The sequence below is a fragment of the Neophocaena asiaeorientalis genome, unplaced genomic scaffold (assembly GCF_003031525.2).
Source record: "Neophocaena asiaeorientalis asiaeorientalis breed wild unplaced genomic scaffold, Neophocaena_asiaeorientalis_V1.1 scaffold508, whole genome shotgun sequence".
In the NCBI taxonomy this organism is placed as follows: domain Eukaryota; kingdom Metazoa; phylum Chordata; class Mammalia; order Artiodactyla; family Phocoenidae; genus Neophocaena; species Neophocaena asiaeorientalis.
This window is the reverse complement of record NW_020172179.1, coordinates 402,393-412,278: the sequence shown is the minus strand read 5'-3', so window position 1 is coordinate 412,278 and position 9,886 is coordinate 402,393.

The window sequence follows — 9,886 nt, the reverse complement described above, 5'->3', positions numbered from 1 at the left end:
TTTGCTTTCCTCCAGTTGGCTTTATTCTTTGGTTGGCAGCAACTCCCACACTTGACATGGTGGCAGACACTGGCTGTATGTTTCATGCTTACCTCCTCCCAGCCGAGCAGCCTCAGCAGAAAAAGAGTAAATTCCCTAGGGGTACAGCACAAGTCCCACGGATAGCTCTCATTGGTCCACCTTGGGACATGTATCCATCCCTGAACCAATCACTGAGGCTAGGGAAAAGCAGCAATCTGATTGGCCTGGCCTGGGTCATGTGCTCGGCTTTGGATCTAGGGCATGATGTCAGTACCACCAGAAGACAAGGCTTAAATTAACAATAGAAAAATGGTTGTAACTGGAGGCATGTTGAATAGGCAGTCACAACAGATATCCACCTCAGCCCCAAACAAAATAGTTGAGTACAACCTCTCTGAGGTAGTGATCCTTGAACTGCTGACATGAACCTCCTATGGCTGCCTTGAATGTAGAATGACTTTCTGATTCCAATGTCCATGAAAGCTAACTATAATTTCATGGTGGGTTTATCAATCTGGGTTCTTACTTACAAACAACAAAACACTCTACTTTGTTTAAGCAGGAATGTGTAAGAGGATATTAGTGGCTCACAGAATCTCTGGCAGAGTTAGAGAAGAGGGCTTGAGGCTCTGTAGCCATAAACAATACTCATCTCGTATCCCCACTGGTCCAGTCAGAGGCTTGATCCCACTGCCTTTGGCTCATGTTACTGGGAGTATCTCTGCCGCTGCTTCCTCTGGGGGCTCCACATGCCTGGCCCCCATCACCAAGATGCAATCCCATGCAGCAGCTGCTTCGTTGCTTTTCACGCTTCTGTGCAAATTTCACGTTGCTGCATCCAACTGGCAGAGCCTAGGTCACATGTCTGTGTCCTAGCTGCAGAGTTGGTCTGGGAAACTGAGTTCTGATCTCCACCCTGGTGAGGTAATGACCCTAACATGGCCTGTTTTCCTAATTTAGGAAGGCTTTTCAAATGATGCTGGGCTGGCACCAATATGACCCCCATCCATGCCACCACACTTCAAATAGTCAGGTCTTCTGCATCTTCTGGGTTCTGGAGAGATCAAGCAATGGGGCCAATGCTCTTTATTTCCACAAGCGGCTTCCCAGTAAATCTGAATCTCTTTGATCTTTGCAACCAATGGAACCCAGTTAATGCAGGTAATTTGGCCAATGTAATTTAGATAAAATTTAGCTTGGGGGAAGTGTTTCCTTCCCAGTAACAATGGATTGCAGAAGCTCATGGTTTCTTCTTCAACAGGAAAGCCTTCAGTGGGTCTCTTGACAGTCCCTTTAAATATGGCCTCGAGGAGCCCTCCCAGGAGTGCCAACCCACAAACATTTAATAGGCCTTTTTACAGAGCTCTACAAGTGCCACCCTGGGCTACTGTTTAACCACAGACTGTCCCCAGCCATTGACAGGAAGCTGAGTTGCCAAGGTCTGATAAATTCCCCTCGGAGTCTGGAATCCTATAGCAGGGCTTCCCAGGATATTGGATTATCTGGCCTCCCTCCCCTGCCCTGCCACTGCCTGATCAGCAGCTGAAGTCATTCAATTAGGAGATCGTTTCTGAGTATTAACTATGTCCCAGGCCTTGTACTAACACTGGACATACTCTGCCCCCAGGGAGCCCTCAGACAAGTAAATTAGCCAAAGCTTAAATGGAGCCAGGGGAGGCAAGGAAGGGGACGAAATGTTAAAGCGCCATTACCCAAGAAAGAGGTGCATAGTTTTCATTTTTAAGCAGACTTATTGATCAGGGTGATGATGGAAGCTAAGGTCTTTGACCTAATGTAGAAGCATAGTCGTTATATTTTCTCAACACGGAATCTAAAAAAGAAATGTCTGGGATTGGTCAATTCATTTGTGTAAAAGTCTTCTAAAGGTATCACCACTAAATACATTCAGTTAGATTTAACACATGAAAAGAATAAAACTAGAAGAAATAACGACCACTTCAGAAAATCTAGCTAAAGTCTGTCGGATATACATAACTGGCTATAGTAGGAAGTCCAGTCTTTGACCAGTGCCCCCGCCATCCCTGGGAATTCCCATTAGAATACTGACCTATTACACAGGGCAAAATATGGCCTTTTGCAGCTAGGGAAAAGAAGACACTTCTGCTCTAGATCCCAGATAACACTTCACCAGACCACAGGCCTCATCGTTTCCACGATGGCGGCAGGTGCCCACAGAGACCACTAGGTGTCGCTGTGAACCTGCAAGAGCCTGGCCTCATGCTGCGGGCACACTTCAGCTGGGTCTGTTTTCAATCAACACGTTGTCAGTTTTTCTCCCCGAGGCCCCAGGGGTGTGCTAGGAATTTTTATTTCTTGAGAAATCCCGTGATTCAGCTGCCCTTTGTTGGTCCTGCAGGAGAGAATGAAGGCTGTTCTTGCTCTACCAGCTCCCCAGGCAGGGGGCTCCCAGGCAAGGGTCTGAAGCCACCTCTCTCTCTGCTCTTCATTGCTTGCTTCAGCCCTGTTGTCCTCCTCCCTTTTTGCCTTTCACTTCCCTTTTTATCGTTCTCACCCGGTGCTCAGTGACACTAATGAGCCCCTGGCTGCTCCATGGGAAGGGTCCGCATCCTGGAAGACTCTCGTCCAAGCACTGATGAATTTCAAGGCACCCAAACCAGCTCCAGCATAAACTAGCTTGTAAATTCTGTCCACACCTTCCCCTTCTGATTCTATGCCCAGCCTCGCGCCTTCTTCTAAAGCAGCCCCAAGTTGAAGGCAGTGTTGGGGTGGGAGCATGAAGGGGCTTAGAAGCCACACCTGCTTTCGGACTCCACCTCCCTCTGCCACTTACTAGCCGTGAGACCTTTGGGAGGTAAATCACCCTTTCTGAGCCTCGGTTCTTCATAGGTAAATTAGAGAGTACCTCCAGATGCATTATATTAAATACAACTATAAATACAAAGGACCCCACAAGATCTTGCACATTGCAAGCATTCTATAAATGCAAAATTTGATTTTAATTATTAGTACACGGACACATCACACACTCAACCAAACAAAGGCATAGAATTTGGGACCCTCATTCTCTGGAACATGTGGCAAGATGGTGTGTTAAGGGAACAAAATCTGGGGGTATTTATTCAGAGATGCCAAGCCCCACAGCTGATTCTAATCCTCTGTTCCTAAGTCAACAGTGATAAAGTTGTTCTGAGCCCAGCTGGGAGCTGTCTTCATCACTAGCCGTAGCTTGCTTGGCAAAATGCCCTAATCACTGTCCAGGGGTCTTCCAGGAAAAGGCTACTCATGGGTGGAGTCGGCCACTCACTCCCTCCTCCAGAAAGTTTGGTAGGGCCCTCCAGGTTTCTAGCAGCCACATTGCTGTTGTGGGGTTTTGTGGGCGGCCACAAGGCGGAATCCTGACTATGGGTGCCCTGCGGCTGCTGTCTGCAGGGCCCGCGGCCACATACCCTGAAAAGCTTGGGGAAAGGTGGAAAGGAGGAGGACCAGTTTATTGGAGGCGTTTCTGGACCACTCAGAGGAAGCCAAATGGCAAAAAGAGCCCCTGCTGGCCAACATGTATAACTGCAGCCCCTTCCCCTTGGGGAGGAGGGGGCTGTTTCTGAGTGACCCAGACCTTGATTTAACGTCTTTGGAAGGCACTTGAATACTCATAGCCAAGATGAGACTGCTTCTGTTGAGCAGCAGACAGGTGGGGAATGTGTGCAGAAACGAGAAAAGAATAGACTGTGCCTTTCACACAGCCCAAAGACGCACGCTCTGAGCTTGCAGGGCTGCAGGAGGCTGGCGGCTATGTCAGATCCCAGCTCAAGCCAGGCAGGAGAGGATGCTCTCAGAGCCTGTCTGCTGGTCCAGAAGCTGGTATTGACGCTGCACGTGTGAGGGTTTGATTTTTGCAGGCATGAGTAGCCTTGGGCTTTCAGGGAAGAGGTACTCGGTCAGAGGATCCGTCTGAGGGTTCAGTCATCCTCTGACTGATTATCTTTTCCCTGAAAGCTCCCCCAGAACACAAATCAAAGGCCATAACTGAGCCCTTTGGCCTAAGCTCCAAGGAGACAGACCCAGTTTGGTGTCCCGGCTCTGTGACCTCTGGGCAAGTTCCGTTATCTCTCCACCCCTCAGCTTTCTCATCTGTAAAATGCAGCTAACTGGACCATCCTCAAAAGAGTACTGTGAGGATTTGGAGACTGTGTAGCTAGTGTGCCCAGCATATGTTAGACACACAGTTGCAATCCTGAGGTTTGTAGAGACCTATCTGCAGACCACTCAGGTGCAATGGAAGCTCAGTGAGGTCGACCAGCACTCCAGACCACAGGCAGACTCCTTATGCCAGAGCCTGACACAGTCTGGGAAGGGCTGACACCACCACAACCTGGGCTGAGGGCACCTCTTGTCTGTTTAAAAAGTTTGTGGGGCTTCCCTGGTGGCACAGTGGTTGAGAGTCTGCCTGCCGATGCAGGGGACGCGGGTTCGTGCCCCGGTCCGGGAAGATCCCACATGCCGTGGAGCGGCTGGGCCCGTGAGCCCTGCCCGCTGAGCCTGCACTCCGCAATGGGAGAGGCCGTGACAGTGAGAGGCCTGCGAACCACAAAAAACAAACAAACAAAAAAAAAACCCAAACTTTGTGAAAGACTGGTGGAATGTCAAATGGTGCAGCCACTTTGAAAAACAGTTTGCAGTTTCTTAAAAAGATAAATATAGAATTATCATATGACCCAGCAGTTCCACTCCTAGGTATATACCCATGAGAAATTACACGTGTCTACACAAGAACTTGTACACTAACGTTCACTGCACAGTATTCATAATAGCCAAAAGGTAGAAATAACCCAAATACCCATCAACCAGTGAGTAGATAAATAAAATGTGGTATACTCATGCAGTAGAACATTATTCAGCCATAAAAAGGAATAAAGTACTGATATCTGCTACAACATAGATAATTCTTGAAAACATGCTAAGTGAAATAAGCCAGATACAAAAGGAAAAATACGATACAATGCTATTTATATGAAATATCCATAGAGACAGACAGTAGATTAGTGGGTGCTAGGGCTTGGGGTTGGGGAATGACTACTAATGGGTGTGGGGCTTATTGGGGTGGTAATAAAAGTGTGTTAGAGTTAGATAGTGGTGATGGTTGCACAGCTCTGTGAATATACTTGGAAAACCACTGAATTTAGTGGTATGTGAATTAAATCACAATACCAATAAAAATGTTACCAAAAAAAAGAAAAGACCAGCTGGAGGGTGTTCTGACTGTGGGCGAGCAAATGAGGTGGGCAGTGCAGGGAGTGGAGCTCTTGTGAGCTTCACCTATAAATCAGATTAACCAGCTTCCCTCCCTCAGCTGTGCCTGGGTCTGCAGGGGCTACAGCAGCCGCAGATTGTTTCTGAACACCGCAAGATTCCCAGGGCTTCTGAGTACGCTGGGGCCCCAAATGGGCAGTGGGATGCTCTCGTCCAAGCACTGGGCCTGCCTAACCTAGCAGGCACCACCCAGAAGAGTGCAAAGCTCTCGTAAGCATGCTTTACTTTGGTCTTAAGACTTGCAAGGATCATGTTCTCCAAGCCCAGAATCAGGACTGATAATTATGGTTCGTACTCATGGGAACAGTAGGTGATATCATTTTAAGTAGCAACTGTCTCCAAAAATCTGATCATAAGGCTCCAGTTTTCTAGGACACACTTGCCTCCCGGTTTCCCTCTAAACAGAGTGGTTTCCTAAGAACTTAGACTCTCTTGGAAGTCACAGGCCACAGTTTTTTCATACAACTCAGGTCTCCTGGTGAACGGCTTTTAATCAGAACTGTACTTTTTCAGAGTGAGAGCTAATCTAATGCATGTCACGGATGAATGAGGTACCTGCGACCTTTTGCACGGCAAGGCACAGAGTCCAGACAGAGAAAACACCGTCCAGGCCTGTTTGTTCTGCTTCCGTGAAGCCTGTTTGGAATCTTGACAGGATTCAGTTCAATGTGGCAGAAACACTAAGGGCTTCTCTCCCCCAACACACCACACACACACACGCACACACACGCACGCACACACACGCACACACACGCACTCTCACCACCATGCCGGATAGCAACAGCAACAGATTTCACAGACTAGGCAGGGGGCAGTTGTGTTCAGGAAGCACTGTTTGGTGTTATGTGAAATAGCTGTATCTGGAGGCTTCCTCTGAGGGAGTGGCTAGACCCTGCTGGGGCACCTTTATCTAATATGGGAGTAGACCCAGGGCTTCTTTTGCAGCTGGGACACTCCTTCCAAAAGGTCCTGCAAGGTTTCCATGTGCCCACCACCCTGCACCAAAAGCCATCGTCATCTCATACCTGGATTAGTCCAATAGCACCTCACTGGTCTCGCTGCTTCCACCTGCTCCCTGCCTTCCTGAAATCTGTTCTCAGATCAGTACTCAGAGAGACATGCTTTCAAAATAGAAAATACGTTGCTCCCCAAACCCTGCAATGTCTCCTCATCACACTCAGAGTAAAAGCCAAAGTCTTTACAGCGGTTCACAAAGCCCTACACGATGAGCATACCCTCCTCCTCTGCCTCACCATTTACGCCCTGCAGGCCACGTGTCCCCACCGCCACCCCCAAATACACACCTACTTCCCCACACGCACATGTGCGAAGGAGTCTCCTCGGATCCTCACGCTCATCGCTCATCGTCTCCAGCTAATCCTCAACCTGGCCTTGCCTTTGCGCTCTCTGCCTGGGGGCTCTTCCCCGTGACCTGCATGGCTCTTTCCCCACTTCTGCTGCTTGACTCTCATCTTACCATCGGCCTTCTTTGACCACCTGTTTGAAGAGGCCGTCCCCACCCTCCATAACGCTGACCCTGTTCATTGTCGTCAATAGCATTTACCACCATTGAAATATCGTATGTGTGCATATAAGATATATATATGTACATACCTATGATATATGCATACATATGAGATATACATACATATGCTATATATACACGTATATGTATAATCTGCTTATCTATCATTCCTGTGGAAACAAACAAAGACCAACCATATGGGAAAAGCAAAGGGTATTTATTTTTCTCTTACTATAGCAAGTGAGTCAGCCACCATCACTCCCATTTTGTCAGAGACTCAAAGGCGGGCAGAGGAGTGGGAGAGCTTTGTCGGGGAACAAAGGGAAGGCTCCGGGTGCTCTGATTGGAGGCTGTTGGCCTGGGGAAGCTGTAGGTGGGCTCACTGGAGGCGGTCCATCCTATGGTGTATATTTAGTTTTCTCTGGCTGGTCCTAAGTTAGAAGCGGGGATAAAAATTAGGGAAGCTGTCTGTTACTAATCAAGTCCTGGCCATTTGGGGCTGATTGTTACAGAAGTTATTGTTGAGCTTCCTGGATTGTTACTAGAAACAGCCATTCTGCTTCCTGCAAGTCTGACTTAGGCAGGCTGGCTTCCTGGGCTGTTTATTGTAGATAAGGGGGTTGGTTTCCTGGTCAGGTTGCTGTAGGTTGTAGGTCCAAGTTCTATTTTTATATATGGTCCAGCCATTGTCCGTTTGTACGTTCAGTCTCTGGTCCTTCACTAGGATGTAAACACTAAGAACATTGTTTTATTTACTGCTATCTCCCCAGAGCCTAGAACAGTGCCTGGGACCTAGTCGGCACTCAGTAATTTTTTATCGTTGATCGTCATAATGTTCGTGTAGATCTAGTTAGAAAAGTTGTGACTGCTACATGACTTGGGTCGGAAACCAACTGCCAGCTTGCTTAATTCAATCCAGTTCTACAAATGTGTTTTGAGCGCTTGCTACACCCCCAGGAGGCTCTGTATGGGCTGTGGTTATTCACCCCAGGTGACATAGGACAAGCACTGGCTGAAAATTGATTGACAACCAGGATTCTGAATGCTTTAGCCTTTGCTCAACATTTCTCTCCTCCTCCACTTTGGACGCATAGCTAGCTTTAAGAACCCTTCAGCGTCCAGGTCTTCCCTCACACTTTTAGAGATCGCTGGGGCTCCATCTGCTTTTTTCCACACCCACTACCTATGAAACTCATTTACTTCTCATGCAGTGCCTGGGGGGTGGCTGTGGTCTTTTCAAAGAGCTGGTTACCTTCTCAGTGGGATTATTCCTTAGAGCAGGAGCCCCATCTCACCCCCAATACAGGTGACACATAGTAGGGTCTCAGTCATCTGAGTCTCCCCCCGATTCTCCATCCCGTCCTATGTCTGGCCTTTTCCCTGGGCTCCAGATCAAAGGTCTCTCTGGCCTCAGGATACTCCCATCCTCCACACAAGGAAGTCACACCTGCTCAGAGCTGCCATCCGGAGGTTATAAGCCATACGCTGGTCAGATAACCCAAGGCTGGGGCCCCTCCTTGGGCATCTCAACTATTTTCTTTCCTTCTTTTTTTTTTTTTTTGGCCGCGCTGTGCACATGTGGGATCTTAGTTCCCTGACCAGGGATTGAGCTTGTGCCCCCTACGGTGGAAGTGCAGAGCCTTAACCACTGGTCCGCCAGGGAAGACCCCTCAACTATTTTCTGATAAAGGCTCCCCATTAAGTTTTAAACAGTATTTAAGTGGTTCTGAAATATCTTCTTCCAGAAAGGAAATTCCAGACTTGGGTTAATTTATCTTTCAGATAGAACACTCAGGGAACCAAGAAACAGAGGCCAGGATGGAAGTGGAAATAGAATCTTTGGGGATGTGTATCAGCAGGCCACCTTCAGCTGCAGCAGACAGAATGTAAGCTCCTCAAGGGCAGGGTCCTGGGGCTGCTGTGTTTACTAATGAGTCAGCACCTGGCACACAGTAGTCACTCCATAAGTATTTACTGAATGAATGGGAGGTATAAACACACTAAGTTTGAAATGAGAAATGCCACGTTTCAATAGCCATCATTTTCTAGATTCACTCACTTGGTTGCTTTAATTTTCTCAGCCGTTACAAAACACATTACATAAAAAGGCAAACGGTAGATCTACAGACGTGAGCAAGGGCTCTATGGAGCAAAAGCATCATTGCCCGGTTTCTGCTCATGAGCCACACATGCTTTTAACACAGGCGGACAGCGATACGGACCTGGCTTCCTGCTGAGCACAGGGAAAGCTCAAACTTAAGAATTCACAATGGGAGCTTCCCTGGTGGCGCAGTGGTTGCGAGTCCGCCTGCCGATGCAGGGGACACGGGTTCGTGCCCCAGTCCGGGAAGATCCCACATGCCGCGGAGCAGCTGGGCCCGTGAGCCGTGGCTGTTGAGCCTGCGCGTCTGTGAGCCTGTGCTCCGTAACGGGAGAGGCCACAACAGTGAGAGGCCGTGTACCGCAAAAAAAAAAAAAAAAAAAAAAAAAAGGAAAAACAAAACAAAACAGAAAATAGCAAGTGTGTACGAGGATGTGGAGAAATTTGGAACCCATGTACATTGCTGCTGGGAATGAAAAATGGTCCAGTTGCTATGGATCCAAAAAAAAAAAAAAAAAAAAAAAAAGTGAACAACAAACAAAGAATTCACCACGGGGTTCCACATCCCTCAACAGTGGACCCCTCCGTGTCCTGATCCCTGAACATCTTTGCTTTAATTTTTAATGACTCAGCATCAGGCAAGTCAACATTAGCTACAATAAATTCATATGATTAAGGCCTTGGGAGAGAAATGTGAGAAAAGTTTCACAAGGTCCCCAATGGTCCCTGGCTTGATTTTATTCAGATAATTTATTTTTGAAACCTGGTAAATGTTAGAAACCAAATGGCCTCAGCCCTGGACCTGAGATTTCTGATTTCCCCGATCAAATAGTCAAATATGCAAAAAGAAAAGGTGGTTTTGAAGCTTCCTGGTACCACTCCTGACCCATGTCTTGGGTTCCTCGAGGTTCACATCTTGGGGCTTGGAAGATAATCAGCTCTTCCTGCCC